At 44.8% G+C, this 22563-nt stretch overlaps 1 long non-coding RNA gene across 3 annotated transcripts in view; it reads left to right on the plus strand.

Annotated features, from left to right (window-relative positions):
* The window catches only part of LOC135315917 (uncharacterized), a 94684-nt gene that overhangs the window by 1806 nt on the left and 70315 nt on the right, over positions 1-22563 (plus strand). The window lies entirely within an intron of this gene.

Below are 22563 nucleotides of genomic sequence, written 5' to 3' on the forward strand. Positions count from 1 at the left end.
ACCAAATGAGGGGCAAGGCTCCTCTCCTTTGCAGTAGCTGTTCAGCCAGGATGGACAGACTCTGTGATATGCTGTTGCTGTAACATAGACACCGGTACATAAATATATATTACTCTGTTACGAAGTTGGAAACTCTGGAAAGGTGTTGTAGTTTTTGATACTGCTTGGGACAGGTTGAGTCTGTCAGAGTCAGTCACACCAATACTTTGAAACAGCTGTGTTGGAGATTAAAAGGTGCAAGAGAATACTAAGGCACTGCAGTGCTTAGCTGAAGGCTACCGACTTAGAATTCATCCTGTGCCAGTGAGACGTGCTGGGTAACTAACACTGGTGAAGTAGGTGTGAGGAGAGCTGAGACACTGAGAGCTTTGAAATGTTACTTCCTCTGCAGAAGACTAGATGAGCGAGTTGTGCCTTCAGAGGCTGTGCGTGCTTTGTGCCATGTGGCTGGTCCTGGAGACCTGTGCCTTCAGGCTCCATCTCAGTTGCTCATCGCTTTGTGGTCTGCCTGTGCCATGTACTTTCCTCCTTCCCATGGTGCTGCAGTTGGTGCTTTTGCCCCCAGAAGTCCATCAGGCACTAATATATTGGTCTTTGTAAACATGTTAATGATGTTCTTGTCACAGGGTTCTAGTTTAGTTGTTTGGACGGTGCTCTTGTGCAGGGCCCAATCCTGCTAAATGCACAGCATCCAAGGAGGCGCTGGGTGCCAGCTTCTGCAGGTCTTGGTATCTCACTGGGGTCAATCCCAACGTGATTTGTAAGAGCTATTGCAAATGAAATGCTTGTGATGCTCTGCAGCTCTCAGCACTTCTCTTGCATGTGCTGTGGTCTGGTTGACCCCAGATGCTGACTGAATGTGTTGATTCCAGACATGCGGTCTCCCTGGACTTCTCCCTGACCTGCTGGTCCTGCCCCTGTGTCTGTCTCTACCCTCCTGGCCCATTAAGCTCTCTCAGCCTGATTTTTTTCCCCATCTTTCCTCCTCCTTTTCTTTGTCACCTCCCACCATTCAGATTCTCTCTTCCCGCTCTTCATAGAATATATCCTCCTAAATAGCTTGAAGCTATCTGGGAAAGTAATTTCACCAGAGATGTGAAATTTTTGGTAAAAGATGATTTGCTGGAATCGTGCTGTCTCATGTATCAAGTCTTGAATGGAAAGTTACCTGTGCCATTGCAGTTTAGTCAATGTTTTATCTGAGCTTTGATTTCAGCTGCTTTGATTGTAGTGAAAATGTTGGCAAGATAATACTGAGTGTTCAGGGTAGAACAGAGCCAGATTTAGATATGTTTCACTGAGGATGAGACTTGTGTTTTTCAGCAGTTGTAGGACCTATCAAAGCTTCTGCCTAATTTAATTTCCTGGGTACGGTGAGATGCCCTCACAAATGAATACTGTATCTTACTGAAGTTTGCAAAATCACAACATTGTTAAATAAAAAAATTAAGGCAAGACCTTGGTCTTAAAATCTAGTCAAATTAACTGACAAGAAGAACTGAATTCTCTGAACACCACTGCCAATTCTCTGCATGTTTGCAGTCACATTTTCTTAAAGTACTTTCTCCTTGCATATGGTGTACTATCTTCATTGGTTAGGGAAGCTGAAATTGCCTCTTTGGAAAACATTCTCTAATAGGTTTTCATAGCATGCTGGTTTTACTTTCAGATTCCTTTCAGTTGCAATAATATTTTAACAGTTGTTTCTGACAATTGTGGGCAAATATTTGTAGATCTGTGTGCTCTCTGTAGTGGATGTTGTTTCTAATCCTAAACAAAGCTCTTAAGACCCTGGGCTTTGGGTTTTCATGGAAGTTGCTTTTCATCATGTCTTATACAGCTACAAATTAAGAGCAAAACCATGTGAATACATACTTATAAAATAGATGCTCTATCCTTTAATAAACAAATACAGGATTGCTGCGATAGAGCATCCTGAGTAGTTAAGCTTAACAGCAGAACAAGTGCTGTGCTCTGCTCTGGGCTCCCCAAGTATAGCCTTGTATGTGACAGCACTTAAGTGTATGCTTAACTTCAAACATATGAGTAGTTGCACCTACTATAGGTTTGAAGTAAAGGATGTGCTTAACTGCTTTGTGTGGTTGGAACATATAAAATTTCCATAAATCAGAAATGACTGCATTCCACCTTTCAGCCCTGCAGAAATCTGTTTTAAGTCCTTTAACATATGCATTTTGCTACATCATATGACCCAGTGAGCTGTCCTGAAGGCAACCTTGCAGAGTGTGTCTCATAATCATCTTCAGCAGAGCATGGGGCAGCTGAAGAAGTTCAGAATTAAATTAGTCATCTACTACCCTTCTGCACGCAGTTGTATGTGAGCCCTCAATGAGGCCTGGCTATTAGGCAAGAGAGGAGCTTGTCTGCAGAGCCCTTCTCTGGGAAAAAGTGTGTTCTCCTGACTCAAAGCAACGTTGCGTTTTAATGTTTTAAGAGTGTTTATAAAAACATCTTTCACATATTCCTGCACGTTGCACTGGGAGATGTGAAATCCTTTTCCTTTTCCTTTCATGAAAAGAAGCGGTGCGGGGGGAGCGGGAGGTAACTGGTTAGCTTTGCAGCTCAGCTGGTAGACTGTCTGGAAGGGAGCCAAGGGGCCTGGGTTCAGTCCTCTGATAAGTCATCAATTTCTTTCTCACCAAAAACATCTGGTTTTGGATGCTGAGTTATGAGCTAATATTAAATACAAAAGTTTATAGCATCACATATATAATATTGTTGATTAGAAGCATCAAGTAAAGTAATTGACCAGAGGGGACTTGGTGTGAGCAGCTGGTAGAACATCTGGAGGGGAGCCAAGGGGCCTGGGTTTAATTCTCAGGTCATCTATTTCTTTCTCACCAGAAACATCTGGATTTGGATGCTGCAAAGCTACAGACTATTGTCTCATGCAAATGTTGCCGGGATCACACTTTTTCATGGTAATATGATTCCAGGAACATTTCCATTAAGTATTTACACCCAGAGAATCCTGTAGGAGTGACAAGGAAAAGGTGCGTTCCTGGACCCTGCTAAAATCAAAAGAAAGTTCCCTTCTGTGGAGCTGTGGTTTTTAACCAGATTCTGTACGGACCCTGTTTTGAGTAGCCTGAAGCATGTATTTACGTTGACCCTGCAAACCTGGCACTGCCCTGAAATGCAGCAAACCGAGGTGGCGTGGTTGGCCTATGTCACTGGTGCCTGTGGCTGCCAGGGTGCTGTGCAAGGGGCGCGTCCCAGCCCGGTGTGGTCTCCGAGCCATCTGGGCACTAGGTGTCAGAAGAGGCTCACGCTTTGTGCTGGCTGAAGCCTGGTGACAGTCCCAAGGCCCCCGGAGCTGCCACCAGCCCCAGGAGCTGCAGGGGAGCGCAGCGCTGCACCCCACAGCCCGGCGCCTGGGGAGTTACCGGTGTGGGGACCTGCTCTCAGTCCTGTTTGCAGGAGATGCATTTTTCTGCTTTCTGAAAATACTGTGGTAGAGGCTGTAATGTTAGATAAGTAAAAAGCAAGCTCAGGTTTAGAGCAGGCTGTTGCTTCTCTCTGCTTGTCCTTGTCTCCTTTCCCCCTGGTATCACTCCGTCGTAGCGGGATGGTGGTGGCCTCTGGTCACCTTGGGGAGAGAGAGGGTTAAATACTCCTGAATGTGAAGGAGGCCAATCCCTAAAAATTGCGTTTTACCCATACAACAGGGTCCTGCCTGGGTTTCTGGGACGGTGGTTGCCGTTGGCACGCAGCAGGTTGGATCTTACCTGTGGCAAGCTTGATCCCCTCTGTTAACTGCAGTAAAGTGACACCGATTAGCATGAGCCAAAGATCTGGGCTCAGTGAATTAAATCAAGGAGTTATTAATAACTTAGCAATGAGTGTGATTTGCAGGTGATCAACCAGGATGGAGGTGTGGCGCACAGCTCAGGAAAACTCTGGTTTTATACCATTCTGGTGCCTGTCAACCTCTGCAGTTACTTTTTGGTGGCCCTGTGCCTGGGTAGTCTGCCAAGGGCTCTCCTGAGCCAGTGGAGAGATGGCTCTGGACTGATGTGTTCGCTTGAGGGGCCCATGGTTGTGAACCTCTGTCTGGCTCACTCGCATCCTGGAGTTCAGCTTGTCTCTTATTTAGCTGTTGAGCAGTGCTAATGTGAGAAGACAGAGGAGTGAGCCATGCTCCAGTCCTTTGGCATTTTTGCCTTTAATTTATTAGGAAGAGGTACAGCCATCTCTCCTTAATTATTCTGCCAGAATTCTCACAAGGGTTTCACCTCTCTCTTGGTTAAAGAAATAAGTGGCCAAATGGAAATAAAATATTAGCCTACTTGAGTTTACCAGCTGAAATGGTTTAGAACATCATTACTAGGCTAGTTCTGCCATTTCTGCCCTTTCCTCTGAATAAAAATACCATTTTTAAAAAAAGAATCAGAATGGGACATTTCCAGAGGAATATTACATTTCCTAAGTATGGATTTTAACAGCCAATCTCAACCAAACAATGCACTATATGGTGCCAGAAATAATAAATCAGTGCAGCCCTCAGGACTGAAATGGAGAATTCCCTCTCCCCTTGTAGCTCCTTGAAACTTTAATCTGAAATACGCCACGAATCAAAGGATAACTTATTGGTACACAGGAATTCCCATGCTTGGTCAAATCTGATTTCCACAGAGTCTAGCACTTTACTGCTAGCAGTGGCCAGAACCAGATGCTGTAGAGAAAAGACCAAAAAGAGCTGTTAGTGGAGGAATGCTTGCAGTAACACGTCTGCAGAGAAGACTTAATTTTGTGAACTCTTGTCATTTAGGAAGGACTTCAGTGCACCTGAGCTTAGCCACATAGAAATTGCTGCCTGGTCCTGCAGACTTCCCTGTTAGTGGAGACAGACGCAGGAGTCTCCAGGAGGCAACTCACCCTGTTTTAAGGGATGTTGAGGCTTGTTATTGATTTGATTAGAGAAAGCCTTAATGCTGTCTGAAGATAAGTGCCGAAGCTAAAGCACTAGTGACCTTTTTCTGCCCGTGAGGGTGAACGCTTCTGTCCTAGCATCCTATAGGGACATATCTCCAGATGATTTTATCTTACTGGGAGGGCTTTAAGATTGGGAGGGGAAGTGATCAAGTGGCTGTTGCCCAGGACTGTTGCTCTGTTTCTTAAGCAACAGCTGTCTTCTATAATTTTGGGGAAATCTGATGGCTTCAAGGCAGTTGGGAACTTGCCTCCCATTTACTACAAGGAGGCAGTGAAAATGGTCGCCAACAAGACAGTTCTTTCTCATGAAGGTTTTGCAGCGTGGGAGATGTCCTTCTTGTGTCTGGTCCGTCTGCCCTGCTCGTGAGAGGGTGTTTTAAGGGCTCTTTCCCTGGTATTTTGTTTGTTAATCCCCGATCCAACCCTGGCGCCTCTTCTGGGGTTGAGCGGTGGGGATAGTCGGTGAATTTGGTTTCAGAGCTCCTCTTGTAGATGTGCCATCCCTCAGTTCCTCTAAAAGGCTTATTTCTGTATAATGAGAACATTCAAATATGAGATGGGATTTGCCTTTGCTATGCATCATTCTGTGTACTGCTTTTAAGCTGTTTCATAACTGTAGTAATTTGAAATGAAGGAATCATGATTTTTGTGATCTGTTTGTGTGATGATCTTACCAGAACTAAAACCGTTCACACTGTTAGTCAGGAGTTGTTTCTGAATCCACTTGTTCCCTTTCTGCTTTGGCTGAAATGGTGCAGACAGGGTATTGCACCAGGGCAGGGTGTACACAGAGCGCATCCTATGACTTACTGCTGCTTTCGCTTGGATTTCACAGTATTCGCCTTTATTTTGACCACTGGGCAGTGATTTCCACCCCACCCCCCGCCCCCGGAGCTGCCCACAATGACTACATTTTTTCTGATATCGATAATTCATTCAGGACTCATTTACTTTCTTTGTTTTTCACTACGCCGTATTTGTCAGGGCGATATTTGCACTTCATGAAAGAGCGAGGTTGTTTTCTCCTGACTCACCTTCCTGTATAATTATCTAGCTCCGATGTGCCCCAGGCTATGCAAGATCTCAATATTATTGTTATTAATAGCACTCCCCCATCCCAAGCATGTACATTTGCAGCAGCTTCCCAGCATATGCGAGCAAGGCCAACCACAGAGTCAACAGGAGGACTCTATTATACATGTGCCTAAGTGTTTGCAGGCACTGAAGCTTAGATTTTCACAAGCAATTAGTGATGTTGTGTGCCTCAGCTTTGATGCCTCATTCAACACATTTTAGACCGGGCTGTTTATTGCAAAGCACTGAGCTCTTGCCCTTTGGGCGTTGGGCCCCTTTCAGGTGTCTGGCTGGGCAGTCAGAGCTGGAGGAATTTGCTGGTCAGTCAGCTCTTGGATTAAGAGCTCTGGCAGGGAGCTTGTCAAATGGCGTGTGTCTCTGCCTTGGATGGATTGAATGCTAAATGAGTTATACACACTTTTCCCCTTCCCTTTTCTTACAGTACAGGTCCTCAGTTCTTTTGTGTATCTATATTAGTGCAGATCTCGTATGATCACATGTGCTTTTATGGGACATAGTTGTCATTTAGCACAGATTGTGCTGGGCTACCCTATTTCTGTCCCTCTCTAGGCAATATATTATGTCTATAGCTCTTATCCTTATTTGAGAAAATAAATATATATTTTAAAAGCAGTCATGTGGAAATAAAGTACTGAGCTTAGTCTTTTCAGTTGCCATATAAAAGTACCACCTAATCTAGCCTTACAAAATGCTGCTTGCTTGTTGGCCTGGAGACAATAAGTGTTTGGACAAATGAATAAAATACCTTTTCTTTCAGTGTATATCCTGCAGGTATGTCTTAACAGAGGAATTTTCATGATAGTGTTGGCCAGGCTTGTCTCGGCTCATGCTCAGGGCTGGGTGCCTGAACAGTTCTGAGGTAGGCACATCCTTGTTCAGTTAGTGTGAGTTTAATACTTACTTAATTCTTTTAAGTGAAGAAATCTTGGGTTAAGCTTAGAATTGGAGGAGGATTAAATGGCTTTTGAAGAAGGGAATGTTGGCTGTCCGCTGGGAGAGGCAGTATAAAAGCGAGACCTGGGCTGGGGTTGTGTTTTGATCAAGAGCCAGTTTCAGGTGCTGGTGAATAGGATTTGAAAATGGGACTTGTATAGCTGATTGTACAGCCTGTGCAGCTTAAGCTAAAATAATAAAGCCTAGGATCGTGCAAATACTTCAGTGGGAGTTGGAAACCTGAGCTGGACCTGGGCCCAGTGCTGTGGTGAGGAGCTGGGGCTGTCTTGTGGCCCAAATGGAAGGAACCTATCAGGGGATTGTATTAGAAATATAAGCAGCTCTGTTTGATTCTGGATTAACTTTGGCTGGCAGTTAACACGTCAGCCATCTTGGCAATGGTGAATCCGGTTCCTTTTTTCCGGTCCCTCTCCTTAGGGCAGATTTCAACAAAAAGTGAATTCTTTGTATGAGCTGAACTCTCTGGAAGGCTTAAGGGCCTGTGGTTCAGATGCAACTTTCCCAACAGTGCCCAACAGATGTGTTATAAAGTGCTTATGAACTATGTAGAAGTGCTGCTGTTTTGAACTCCTGCAAACAGTCAACAGATTCACATGGGAAATTAAATGAGTGTAATTTTGTGGAGAGATGCTGAACGCGGCTGCTAAATGAGGGCCACAAAAATAAAACACAACCAACAAGGGCTGTTTGCTGGAGCAGCTGGGGAGGAGCATCAATGACAACTGAAGGATATGATGACTTGTAAATTGGCTCCTCTGCTTAAAAACTTGTCTTCGCTTTAGAGAAGCCTTGGCATTTAGTGGGAGCCTGCAGGGATGCCTTTGGGGTGTAGAGCAGCAGGGAGGAAGCCCTGTAGAGAGGGGCTTTGAAGGGCTGGTGGAGAAACAGCGTGGGCCAGGGAGATGTAAAGGGACTGCAAGCGGGGAAGAGCTAGAGAGGATTAGAAGGCCTGAAGCATGCTGTGGGGAGGAAAGAGGGGGCTATGAGTATAACTGGGTATACTCAGAGGTACGGCTGTTAGTGCATGGCTATGGCCCCAGGTCATGGCATCTGTTAAGGCCCCATTCTAGCATACGTACAGACCAGGCATGTCCTTTACTACTCCTTGCTGTGGAAGGGTGCCAAATGGGTCCCATTGTGTGAATGAACTTTCCAGGAGTTTCGTGGCATTGTTCTGGAAGCGCAGGCTGTCTCCAAGTTTGTATAACCCCAACCTCTGCCTCTGCTCAGTTTTGAACCTTGCCTTCATCTATAATACCCGATTAGTGTTTTGAAGTATGTGGGGGAAAACCAAACAACCTTTCAGGCTGTTGAAAAATGGCTTTTTACTTGAATGGAAATTACTGCTTAAAAATACATTTTCATTTGTAATGCCTATTTAAAATAATAAAAAAAGTCAACTTGTATCTCAAGCCATTTAAACAATGTTGAAATGACTGTTCACCTGTCATGTAACCTATGAATCAGGCTTTAATCCTCTTAATATTTTAGGCATTTTTAATACATACTAAAGAACTTCTGGGGAAAAGTGAAATTGTGTAACTTACAACATACTGATGTGAAAACAGTTTTGAGTGCAACAAGGATTTCACTTTAACTGCTGTTGGTCCACCTCTGTTTTCTTAGAAGCAAAAGTCAACATTTGAGCTAGGGCTCCAAAGCTTGGTCCTATTTCTACTACTGAAGCTTCAACTGCAGTCTTTTATTCTACTGGATAACTGTTAACAAAAACTCAAATTTCTGCATGTTTCAGTATATTTACCTCCAACTTTGGTCAGTGACCTGGAGCGGAGCAATGTGTCTGCAGAGCACAGGGTATTTCCTGAGAACACAGAAACGATTGCCTAGCCTATGTGGTACGGGCTCCTTTTTATTCAGATCCTATGCGACTGTGTTCTCTTCCTTGCTGGGAATACCCACTTGACCATCTGGTTTATGTTTGCTTTGCTCCTGCCGACAAGGAGGAGAACATTTCGGAAGGGCTGGGGAGGAAGGGTCTTGCGGGAGTCCTGTTCCTCATGTAAGCTAAGCCCAATCAGCAACACGCCGGGGGGCCTGCAGGCGCTTCCCGCTGACCTTGCGTGGCCTCTGTTAGCAGAAGCAACCCGGCACCCAGAGCGTGGAGGACTGCGGTATGTGCTGGCCCAACATCTGTTGATAGTATGGGCTGTGTCATAGCAAGAAGTGCTTTAATCATGTAATGAAAGCCACATTCTTGTAATTGTATAATATATGGACACAGCTTTGTAACATCACTTGTCTGAATGTGATACAAATTGGATGCAGAAGCTTAGCCTCTTTGGCAACAGCTTATTTGAGGATTATTATTTTTATGTATAATAGAATTTCAGTTCACTCTCTCATTTGAAGCCCTTGTATTTACCTTGATATTGCATTGGGATTAACCCCTTAAAGCTCTGCTTACCTTGACCCTGCCTGCTACCCTGGTGATCGCACAGCTAATGGGTGGGTTGAGTCCTGGTTCAATAGTACTCACACCTGGGTAGATAATAAAAGTATTCCCAACTTGAGCAGTTATAAATGGCACGAACCCTTGTTCTTCAGAGCATAAAGCAACCACTGGTTGATTTGGATTAGGAAGGAGTGTAGTACCAGCCTTCTTGCACACTTTCCAGAAATAAATACTGATGTCCAGAAAGAACAAATGGAGAGCTGCTCCATCTGGGACCTGACTAACTGCAGCAGATGGGTAGTGGGCCTGCAGAGGACTTGTTCTGCTGGGAGCAGAGCCACTGCTGCTCTCTGCTTGCTGGAAGAGCAGAGACACAAAAACCTTGTCCAAAGCAACAGCAGCTTTCCCCTTAGTACTGTCATAGAGTAAAATGGGATAGAAATATCTTCATCTAGCAGCTGATGCTTAGACTCTGGTGTTCTGATGTTGAATTGCTTTGCTCCTTTTTAGGATGAAGGTTTGATTTCAAAATGATTATTTCTTTGCCTTCTACGAACTGACTTTTCTTGCTCCTCAGTCCAAGTGAGACGGTACAAACCAGGTTTTGGGAGCCAGGTCTGCTGAGAGACTTTACAAGCTGCTGTGACCTTGAATTAAAAAAAAATAAAATCATATCTGAATAGGGAAGTGGAGGAAGGAAGACACTTGATTGTAACAAGAATCAATTTCCTCTACTTGCGTTCCTGGCTATTTTTTCTCTCCCCTGATGATTACAGGTACTGTGTTTCTCGTTTAATTGGGGATTTTCCCATCCAGAGCTAAAGCAGACAAAGTTGTGCAGCCTTTTTCCACCCCTCACATAATCACCACTGGGCTTTTCCAAGGTGCTTTGGCTGCCTTCTCTGTGCATCATCATCCCTTTTGAAATGCAACAAAATATTAATTTCTTGAACTGTGCTGAGGCGTGCACTTGAGCTTCCTATTCCTCAGCCGAAGCCATGACTTCAAACAGGCTTTGTTCTTTGGCCTGTTGAATCTGTAGGCTTGAGCAGTTCTTCACACGGAAGATGCTAGAAGGGCAAAGCCACACACCCTGTGGTGTTTAGCTTGTGCTGACAGCAGTATTTTTAGGGCAGCCTTTCCTTGGAGATCTCAAAAATGAAATGCTGTAGGCTCTATTTCACAGATGCTAACTAGGGACATAGAGAGGTACTTTGCAGAGGCCAGATAGTGAGTCCTTAGAGTGGGGAAGAGTCTTCCCATGTCCTAACTCTCAACCCACTGGGCCATGCTGCTCAGACCACAGGTGCTCAACCTCCCGTGGGTCTGTTGTGGCAGAGGGATGCAAGTGGTTTTGCTCCTGCTTTTACTAATGTAAGTCTGGTAAATCTTCTGAAGCCAGTAAATCCACTGGATTGAAACAGCCTGAAATGAGGAAAGATCTGTGGATGAACCTTTCAGAAAGTCTAGGACCCCTGTGGATGTGAGCTCTCTGATAGCTCCAGAAACCAAAGAAGGTGAAAGAAGTTTCTCCAAGATCATTCAGCCAGTGTCCTCCAAAGTGCAGGGCTGTTGAAACCCAGTTTAGGATGCTACTGAAGTCAAAGCTCTTAAAGAAATGTAGATGATCAGCAAGTGCCCAAAATGAACAGTGTTAAAGATTAGTGTTTCCTCTAGCAAAAAGCCTTCTCTGAGGGGGACCTGAAGAAGAGGTGACCTCCTTTGGAACAGACTGGTACAGCCGAAAGCATAAAGATGTTTTAGACCTGCCTCCTGGTGTAGGCATGTGCATACCTGCATGGATCCGAACACAGGTCCACATACTACATGCATATATGTCTGTGAGACCACGTGGATGTGTGTCCAGCATCTGCATGTCTGTAGCTGCAAAACTGTTGCTTTTATAGTTCTGCTTTTTTCCAGGGAGCAAAGGATATTAGATGGGAGAGAAGTTAGAGGAATATAGAAGTGATAAGAAGCAGACAGTGTTTGTATGAGAGTCAAGTGGCCTGAATATGAAATTTTACTCTTCAGGGAATGCTATGGACAGACAAGGAGCGGGATTGCCACAGGGAATACTTTCACTGCAGGTCCAGAAAACCTAGACCAAGTACTGATGGTATAATGTCCGTTGAATGTGAACAGATTGCCTTTTGTAATGATGAAAACTAGTGAGATTGCTCAGCTCTTGTTGGTCAGTGGCTTTGGTGAGAAGTTACATCTGATTTCCCTCTGGTCCTTGTGTGGGCCTTGCAGGTGTTTGGAACTGGTGGAGATACCTGCTGGGCTCTGGGCAGAGCTAGGTCTGCTCCCTGCTGAGGGCTGACCGTTTGGTGTGCTTGCTGGGCCCTGAAAACTGGAAAGGAGCATAGGCTGGATAAGGGCAGCTTGTGTCTGCTGCAGCTGTGGTGTCTTGTGTGCAGGAAGATGATGCTGTCAGTGTAAGGACCCCTCCATGCCCCCCACCACTCCCCTTCACCCTATTGTTTCTTCCTTTGGGAGTTTCAGCAGTTAAATGTGCTCAAGTAACAGATCCTACCAGGAGATGAAATTTCTCCCCTGGTTCGCAGTGAGAGCTGGCACCTGGACAGGTTTGTTCCACATCAGTGCCTCATGTGCTGGTCTGCTCAGTCTCACATCTCATTTGTTAATGTGTGGTCCGAAGGTCCTCCTAGCTCCTCATTAAGTAGCATGGCCGGTCTGGCTGTGTCTTTGTCTTGTTCTCTCTTTTACTGAGGGCTACTGGTTCCATCCTGGAGAAAGCACAGTGCCTTGTGTGGGTCACTCCTCTGCTCAGGGTTGTGAGTGCAGCCAGTCCCACTGCTGTTAATTGGTGTGTCATGAACAGGGCCAGGAAACTTTGGCTTTTCTCTTTTTATATATACATATATCCTTTTTTTAAATATTACTCCCCCCATGCTCTTTCAGATGACGGTGGCATGTGTGAGGAAACTTGTGCTGTCATCTTCTGTGCAAGGAATGTTATTGTCATTATGCCATCATTTCCAAACTTTGAATTTTTTCAAGGCCAGCAAAATCCTGAAATACTGCTTGAGCAGACCTTCTCCGCTGCATTGAGCTAATGCTTGGGATCACTCACATCATCGCAGCTTCCCAGAAGTGACCAGTCATCCCCTGAGGGGATGCACCAAGTGCTGAGAAACCTGAGCATCCCTTGGACCTTTCAGCGGCTTCAGCCGGACTCGGGGTGGGTGCTGGGGGCCCCTCTGTGGTTTGCATGCCAGAAGGGCGATGAGCTGGTGTATGTCTAAGATGAGGCACATATGTAGGGACAGTGGCTTTGTATATAAGTGGGGATGCAGATTTGCAAGATTTATTTTCATGTTAGTGATGGCACCAAGATATGGGGAAAACCCTCTTTGTTTTGGTCTGACCCCTAGTTTTTTTTTTTTTATCCTTGTCAAAAAAGGAAATATTCTTGCCAAACACATTTTAATTTAACTCCTGGCTAAATGCTCTGGCTTAAAAAATATATTTAAAGGACTGAAGTTACCTCTGGAAGAATTAGCATAGCTCAACTCTGGGGCACCTGCCCCTCATATAGAAGTGGATTACCATTCAAAATTTAATTTCAGGTTTTTCCCTTGATGGAACCATTAGAGGCATTTGACCTGAACTTGTGAAGGACTTAAGTCAACCTGAAACACCAAACTGTTAACAAGCAGGATTTCATCCCTAGCTAATGCTTTCTTGCTTGGTTACTATACCAGCTTGTCCAGTGATGTAACGAGAGGTCTGAATCTGGAGCGTGGGTCAATTTTACTCAGGTAAAAACTCATTTTCCCCAAGTAGATCTCCTATTCTGCGTCATTCTCCCAGTGTTTCAGGATGCTGTCTGGAAGGAGGCATGCTCTGCCTGGCTGCGGCAGTGGAGGGCCACGGTGCTCCCAAATTATCCGCAGGACTTTGGTAAAAACAAATGTGTGAGCCCCTGTGCAGCGCATGGCTTTTGAGGTACTGCAAATAATCCCAGGTAGTATTTGGAGATCCGTATCTTATCCTTCAGCCCCTAAGGGCATATCAAATCTCAGCCCAAGTTAACTTTCTTGCTCCTGAAATAATTCATATTGTTTCTGCCAGGGAAAGGCGAAAGGGAGGACAGGGAGAGGGGAGCCCATTTGCAAACACTTGTGAAGGAGACAATGTGGATTTATATTCTAATGGGGAGAATTTGGCTGTGGGACATCTGAATGAATACAATCTGATGAGTTTCATTAAGGCTACACCTCATTCTTTTAATTAACTTCTTGTTCTTGTCCTTGGTGAAGTAGTAATTATTTTTTAATTAGCCCAACACCGCATTGCAGAGCTAGCCAACCCTAGCCTCATCTCAGAGAGGTGTCATAAGAATTAAGTTAATTAGCTTGTCACCGTCCCTGTAAAATATCGATGTGTTTGGCAAAAAGGAAAAAAAGACCCTTTGCTGTTCCAAGGTTAATTAAAATACACGGTGCACAAGAGTGTCAGGTTGGAGAGAGGCAGATCCTGCGGTTTGGCTAGTGCTGTGATTCGCATCCTACGTGGGCTCAGAGGCAGAAAACCTACGTATCACTGGCATAACCCCCCAGTTCCTAGTGGTGGTCTTGCAGCCTGCGGCTGGGACCGTAAGTCAGCTCTGCAGCAGGGCTGCGGGACGGTGCGAGAACTGCAGCCACGGGGCTTGTGGCTGGGGATGGGGACAGCAAGTCTAGAAGGTGTAGCCAGCGTGGGCTGCAGAGCAGAGCCCTCCTGTCCTGGTGCTGTGGTTGTGGAGGTGGGAGGGGATCTGAGCCTGTCACTGTACTCCTTCCTGTGCGATTTCTGCGGTGTTCACTGCTCAACCAATATTTTTCAGGTTTCAGTATCTCACAGTTTGAGTATTGGACTGGGGGCAGGGGGGGAAACCCCCACAAACATTTAAGTATCTCTAGAACTGATCCATTCTCCCCAGTTGTTTTGATTAAACTGAAGGAAGTTCAGTAAAAATGAACCTTAGGGTTGAAAAGCTATTTTCCTCTGTCGAAGTCCATCATGGTGAGAGATTTTCCACCACCTTTTGGCAAGCCCTGGTCCCTGCACACCCTGGGTTAGCCCCGTGTCCCTGCGGGAAGCATGCTCATAGCACTCGGGTGTGGTGTAGCTGCTTCTCTTCCTTTCACAGAGAAACCAGAGATATTAGGCTTTTTCTTCAAGCCTCATCTCATGCTTATTTGACAGTTGAGCATTAATTCTTTTTTTTTTTTTTTATAAAAGGCAATTTCTGGCTCTCCTGATTGAAGAGATGAACTTGAATATATGATCCCTGTGGGATTTAGAGCTGTCTCCTAAATCTCCCCAGATGATAATGGCTCTGCTCTTTGCTCTGAGGGAATCCTTTTTCTCTAGCTGTGTTGCAAATTGCTGCTTCTCCTGGATGGACTCGAATTGTTCATTAATAAGTTTCCCTGTGCGGCGTCCCAGGGCAGAAGGATGGTCCTGGCACCCCTCCTGTTTGCCAGGGATGGGCTGCAGGTTAAATCCATGCAGCCACTTGTCAGAAGCAACTCATTGATCTGTGTAACATTTAACCAAGGGTGAAGGAACTCCAGCAGCTGAAGGAGGAGCTATGAGGGACGGGGTGACTGGACGTGCTACGTGTTGGTTCGGGATTCACATCAGAGTGATGTGTGGCTGATGCTTTAGGAGTTTTTTGTGGTATACATCAGTGTGAAGGATATTTGGCCCCATTTGATTCTAATTCTTGTGTCACAAAAGTTATGTGTGAAGAGAGGGAAGGGAAGGCAGGAAGCTCTGGAGGAGTTCTTGGCATGGGATGGAAATCATCCATAAACAGACGGGTTTCAAAACAGCCATTTGTTGATTTGAGCTATGTTTCTTGGCAGTTTGCAGTACTGGTCTGCGGCATGGGGTGAACAGAGCACGATGAAACATGGGTCTTGAAAGCATCAATCCTGCCGTGAGCAGAGGTTGGGAAGGAAAGCATGAAGGAGCAGGGAAGGCTCTGAAAATGGTGTGAAGAGGCAGAGCTTTTGCCCTGAATGGGTCAGTTTAGGAAAGGCCAATAATATAAAGACGACATCATTCTCTGTTGCATTGTAGGTGTTGGCTTTCTGGGTTTTAGGAGAAACTTTTATGGAGATACTTGTACCATAATTTTCTGTCAGACAATTCTTGATGATTTCTTCAGATTGGAACTGAAGATATTTTTATAAAGAGATCTTTGGAATATTTTATAAACTGGGAATATTTTAATGGAAAATACTGGTGAATATGAACATAATTTCATACAACATCTTTTTCCCAGAAAATTTTGACTCTTCACTGAAAAGCAATTATCTTTGATCAGGAAATGGAGAGCTTTATGTTCAAATTACAAAATCATTCAGGTTAGAGAACTCTCTGCTTTTTTCATTGCAAAGTCAACATTTTCTGTAGGCAGCAGGCTGCTTTTTTGTGAAGAATGTTATGTAATGAAAAAACTGTATCTATCAGGAAAGCTTTGACAGAAAACTTATGGCCAACCCTGCTCTAGAGCAGCTGGCCACCATCAGAGGCAGGATACTGGGTAGACAGGCCCTTGGTCTGATCCAGCAGAGTGATTTTTATATTCCAATGTAAATAATCATTTAAAAGGTAACTGTTTGGGGCTCCCTTAAGCTTTCAGCTGGGGGTCTGCAGGCTCTGTTTCTAACTCAGCAGAGAAGGCTCTTAGTGAAAAACTGAAGGGGAAAAAAATAATTCCAACAACCCCAGTGGTCTCCTTCAGAGAATAAGGATATTAACTTCGGCTTTAATAAAAACATAATGTTAACTAATCTACTGTGAAGAGCTTCAACTGCAAACTGTAGTGATTTACCAGTAAAAATTGGAATGGGGACTGAGAGTTGGAGGGAACCTGCAGTCATTAGCTGCAGATTAAACATGAATTAAATTACTTCTGATTGTGTCAATCCATCCATGGTGAGGATTGTACCTCTCCAGCATTCCTCTGCTGAAGAGAAGAAAAGGAAGCTTTAGCTGGATTTAATGCCTCGCTGCGGTGGAGATAACATGAGAAGGTGGGATGTGGGATGCTTGTGAGTGCACAGATATTCTGTGGTGTTTGAAGTGGCCAAGGCTTCTGGTTTCTCTGGTCCTGCGCTGTGAATATTGCTTTTAAAAGTAACATTTCCATTTTTGGATCCCAGAACATACATCGTGGCCATGTATCTCCAGGATATGAGAAGTATTAAACAGTAGGGTGGGATAATGCTGCATCCCCAGGCTGGAGAGCAGAGGCATCCATTCCAGCTAAACTTCTAGAAAAAGATGAAGATCAGTTGAGGAGCAGTGCTGGGATCAGGTCCACCCGAGGCTTGTGTGTTTATATGTTTCCAGGCATTTTTCACTGGTGTGGGGCAGTCAGTCATGCAGGTACCTTGGTGGTGTGTCAGGGGATGGCTGGCTGTGGATTCCTGAAGTCTCTGCTCAAGTAAGAGTGCTGGAGCAGCCCCCTGAAAAAAACCTGTTCCTCTGACATCTCATAAAATACATGCATTTTATTTGGTACAACTGGTTATATTTATTAACCACGTGGATCCTGTTGGAACGCAGATGAACACTCAATTCAAAATGACTAGAAATTCTGAACCAACAGCCTGTGTCTTGTTTTTGAGGGCATCTGGACCTTGTGAATGGCCTTTGCCTGGAACTGTGTTATAGTAACGGGTAACCTAATTCTGAAAAATTTCCTTGCATAAATTGGAGGGAAGTTTGGATTCAGCATCCATTCCACTCAGATCTAAGGCTTTCCTTCCCTCTCCAGGATGTTTACTACTAAACATGCAATCTTTCCTGTATATACACAGAAAATGTCAGCAGCCCACAAACATCCAGAAGACTGTTCCAAATTGTGTGAACAATAAGCAGAAATGAAATCCTAATTGCATGGCATATGGCTCATCCCTACAAACCTTCATACTTGAAGAGCTGGGGGGTAGTAACTACTCAAAGTGGAGGACATGTTACGGTGATGCCTGTCGGAGTTCTCAAGCCTCATTGCTTGCAAGAAACACATAATCTCTTTTAAGCTCATTCCATGTAGCTGTAAGGCTGGGTTTCAGTAAAACTGATTTTCTAGTTGATGAGCAGAATCGGAAGGTGCTCGCAGCTTGCTGTAGGGCACAGCAGGTTCGTTGCAGTGTGTGCTGCATGAACAGGGAAGGGACAAGGAGCAGGGCTACAGCCCAGGCCCAGCCTGCTGACGTAGCTTCAGGGTACAGGAATGGCTGTGTCCAGGTTTACCTTGTTAGGAAGTGCATTTCACGTTGTCGGTTTTTAAACAGGAGGGAACAGGAGTAGTCTTTTCCCCCCTGTGGGATTAGACCAAGGTGCCGCTTGTAGCCTTCTGGCATGTGGCCATGTAAAATTGGTGGTGTCTTGTGTAACTGCAATCCCCCAGAATTTTTTCACCCCTCCCACCAGGTTTAGCAGTGCTCCGGTTGCTCCTATAGCTTTGGACAGCCGAGGGCATGTCTTCTATACAAGAATGGGACTCTAGATGATGATTTTATTTTAGCGTAACATTTTTTCTCTGGGAAGTGGAAACGCAAAACTGAAGTGATACCTAACCTGAAAATTTCCAGTTCCTGAGATCTTTGGAACGATGGGGAGCTGATGTGGGAAATGCTGACTGTTTGAATGAGGGCGGTCAGTGTGTGAGTGGCACCGTACCATACAACTAAGCCTAGGGTAGTGGAGGTTTTTCCCATCGACAGGGGGGTGGAATTTAGGTTGTACCTTTTAGAGTGCTTTACTACACACCTGGATTTATGGGAATGAGCAGTGTGGGCTCCGGGGAGGATGTTGGGTTGCTGGATTAGCCTGGGCTTTACTGGGGGATATGTTAAGTCCTGATGTATAGCCATTAACATCTGAGTTAGTTCTCATTCAGGAGCAGGGTGAAGGCTGTGGTACAAGCCTACCCTACCCCTACCCTAGGTGGAGGTTCAGATGAAAGCCTCTTGAGGTTTACCATGTGGAAGCAAGCTGATGCTTCTGTCAGCCTGTGATGGGTAGTGTTGTGTGACTGCTTCAAAGATAGCAATTGTAATTTAAAAAATAAAAAATCCACCTCCACCTCTCACCATTTCCCCATACAGCTCCTCAGAGACCCGCAGGATCTTCAGCTCAGCTTCAATCCTAATCAGTAGGTTCTTTGAGCAACTCCAAGTTTAGCAGAGCTATTTCGCAATTGGATGAGTCCGCGCGACTTAGTCTGCAGTGTTCAGAGTCTGAGGTGTTCGGAAGGACTTGGGAGGTGTGGGGAAGACTTGTGGCAAGTCCTTTTCTTGTGGTGGCTTCACCTGATGCTGTAAGCAGTGGTCTGGGTTTTATTTTTGCTTGCATGGCAGAATAAAAAATTAAGTATGTGGCAGTTGTCACTGGTGGAACAAATTGAAGTTTCATATGGGGCTATTTCATCATCTTCATTAAAACTAGGTTAGTCTCCAACTAAAAAATAATTTGGCAAAAAGGGAGTTGAAACACGCATTCTGGATAATGTTGAGATTCGACACAGTGACCTTCCTGGCCCTTCTCCAAACTGATTCACTTTTTTATATACTATTTGCTGAAACTTTCTCTTTTTCATCTGCCCTGGCCCATCCGTTGCTGAGCCCTGCAGATGGGATCTAGTTGAGCCAAGCACTTTGGCTGTCACTGAGATGCGGCACAAACTGATGGGCTGAGATTAGTCAGGACTGTTATTGTAGAGAGAGCTACATGCGATAAAGCTTTCATCTGCTAACTGGAGTTGTTAAAGGGGTTTTCTTTTTAGTAGGCTTCATAGCCTGTAAGCCAAAGCTGAACCAGAGTGAAGCAGCCTGGGGGAGAAGCTGAGGGTTGGTTGATCGTGGGATGAGCTGTGCTGTGGAGGGCCAGGGGTTCTGGTCCGCATTGGGACATGTTTTCTTCTGGCTCTCCTTCCCAGTCTGCCTTTAGCTGTGCTTTGGCCTCCAAGACCCTGTAAAGGAGGCCACCTGTTTCAAGCTTTAGTGAAGTTTTTTTTTGTTTTGTTTTGCCTTGGGCAGCAGACTGGAATGAGGAGCCAAGGCCACAGAAGCAGACAGTGACCTCTGCTCGGGGGCAGCAGCAGAGCCAGGTGAGCAATTTCCTGCTGTAGGAGCAAACAGGGCCAGGTCTCCGATGGGGATAATTCCACTGATTTCACCCCAGGAGCTGCCTCCCTAGTGGCTGTTGTACCTTTAGATGGAGTGAAGTCTGAGATGTGCAAATCACAGCTGTAGAATATTGTATTAGCAAGTCTCCTGTTCTGTTTTCATGGATGTGGGGAAAAGAGGGGAGCATCCCTCCATCATAAAATATTGCAGGAGACGTCACTGACGGGGCTGGGTAGGGGGAACAATACAAAGATAATGACATTTCTTTCCCCCCGCCCCCCCCAAGCACCTCCCTCCCTTTCTTTATTCCCTTCCTTCTTTGTCTCGTGTTTTTGAGTTAAGAGGATTTTTTAGGCACAGTAACGAGCTCTCGCTTTGAACTTGGAATATGTATGCTGCAAAGAAAGCCCCTGGACCGTCCTTACTTAATATGCCCAAATATGATTAGTGTCAGACCGTGAAATATCGCTTCCTTATCTCTAGGAGCCAGCAGACAGGAACATTTCTAGGGATCAGGGTCTTTTTATTTTTTTGGCAAAATGCAGACTTTGAGAAGGAGATGGCTTGTGTGCGCAGTCTCTCCACTGGCATGATTCTCGTAAGCCTCTGGAAAACCTCCTTGTTTTTCCCTCTCCTCCTCTGTCTCCCTCCCTCTGCTCTATTTTGCTCATTCATTCCATGCTTCATCCCTCATCATCTGCCTTGACACTAATTCATGATCAAGAGACATAATTTTCAAAATGGCAGATGGTTTAAGCTGAATTTTTTTCTCAGCCATGTCTGTCTCGCCTACAGCTGAGGAGCAGCCCCTTCTCTCTTGCTGCCCTTCAGAGTTAGATGGGAAGAGGTGCTCCAAGAAGATGCCCTTGCTGCAGGAACTAATTTGGGCCACCACACAGGCTGCATTGTTGCTGTTTATCTGCTGCGCAATGCTGCTTTGAGAAGAAAAAGAATGCCCAGCCCAATTTATTTACATATTAAGGGTCTTACATGTCAACAACTGCAAACTGTGGATAAAGGATTTGTATCTCCTGTAATTTCATGGGTCTGTTCAGTGGTTTTGAGCAGAAAGTGGGAGAGGAGGGAAAGAAATTAGTATTAAAATGTGTTTAAAATTTATTTCCATCCTCGCTTCTTAACTGGCTGCCAAAATCTCCTTCCCCCCTGCCCCAAAAATCCCAACAGTGTAGAATAATAGGAGAAACTCACTACAAATGTATCACTTCAATGCGTCGGAATGCTTTTGTTTCCAATTCTCTTTGATCTTCAGATGGGGTAAAGATAAGGACTGAGGCTGCTATTTAATATCTTCAGTCCAGATCTGGAGCTCCTGATGTATGGAGAGGAGTTCTGCTGAAATAAGACCCTGGATTTGGAGCTCATTGAAGTAAGCATATTTGAATTGCAGACTTTGATTGTGATCTATTTCTGCTTGCAACTTGAAGATGTTTAGGATTTAATGTATACCAAGTTTAATACTCTTACATGCACCATTGGCCTCTACTGGAAAGGATTAGAGCACTTCAGTTATAAGTCCTAAACCTTAATACTGCTCTGAAAGAATCTTCCATTTAGGTAACAGCATACGGCACTGGGCTTTAAGCTGCAGGAGCACTGATCCTGCTGTGACTGCACGCTTCCAGGCCTGGCTGGTTTTGTGCTGACCAAAAAGTTTTATGCAATCATGAAACTTCCAAACTGCATCAGAAATGTCCTTGCTATTTTAGATGAAATAATGAAACTGCTGATACTGCTCTAGATGGACCCATCTTCTTTGAAACAGTTCAAAGAGAAGGTGTCCTAGTTGCAGCCAAAACTGAAGGAGAAAATAGTGAGATTACTGCAAGAGGGATCATGCTGAGATTTTAGCTCAAAGATGGGGCTCGGCCCTGAAAATCAAGGGAAATGCTGGTATAAGGAGTTTGTCAGCTTTGAACACTGGAGTAGTTGTTTGGGGTTTTTTTGTGTTTTGGCAAGGGTTGATGGTCAGGGATTCAGAAAAGGCCTGGTCCTGCAGAAGATATTTCAGGTGAGCGCTTAGAGAGACCTAGGAAAATGTGACCTGTAACAGAGAAGACCACCTGGTGTTTAGAGATGGGGAGACTGAGAGGAGACAGGAGGAACAGACTTTGTGAGTGCAAAAGCTATTGCAAAGGGGATCGGGAGGACATCTTAACTGTGTCGCCCTAGGTTTGCGTTACAGGAGGGGCTGTAACTGGGTGGTGGTAGGAGTGTCCAGCCATGAAGGTAACAGCTCTGGAGGGGTTTGGAAAGAGGAACAAGCAAAGGTGTTTGATAGCTGCTTGGGAAACATCTAGCAAGAAAGACATAGGCAGAACTGATCCTGCTTTGGGGCAAAAGCAGGAGGCCACGACAGCCTTATGGCATCCCTTTCATCCTTCTTTTGTACATGTTCAGAAAGATTGCCTTCATTCTTGATTCACTTAACAGGCACCTTTAAACCAGCTCAAATTCATCACAACGGACTGCCATAGGCTGTAGGGAACATGCTACATTACTTATTTTCCTTTTTCTTTTGGGATAATTTACCAGCCTGCTTTGTTCATAATGGGCCTCTTGTTTGACATATTAATTGATAACCAAAGTGCTGTTTTCTTGACTGGAAAATATTGACTTTGAGGTTAGGGCCTTCAAATGTGTTCAGCATTTGCCAGCCCTTCTCCTGTTGAAGCCTTTGGCAATAATCCTATTGATCGCAGTGGGAGTGGAATTCATGGGAACAGAAAATAAAGGGAGGCCTTGGAAATCCTGCTCTGAGCATTTTGTGACTCAGATGTCAGAGGAAACATGATGTAATCCAGTGTCAAAGGCATTCTGAAACCTTTCATGAAGAATTTTTTAAAATAAAAGTGGCCTTTTAAATAGATTAACATTTTTGAAGAGGAAAAAAAGTCTATTAGCATGAAAATACAGGTAATTTAATTGCTTCTCTCAAGGTGTTGGAACAAACTCCAGGATGTTGTC

Source organism: Phalacrocorax carbo, chromosome 16 (assembly GCF_963921805.1).
Source record: "Phalacrocorax carbo chromosome 16, bPhaCar2.1, whole genome shotgun sequence".
NCBI lineage: Eukaryota > Metazoa > Chordata > Aves > Suliformes > Phalacrocoracidae > Phalacrocorax > Phalacrocorax carbo.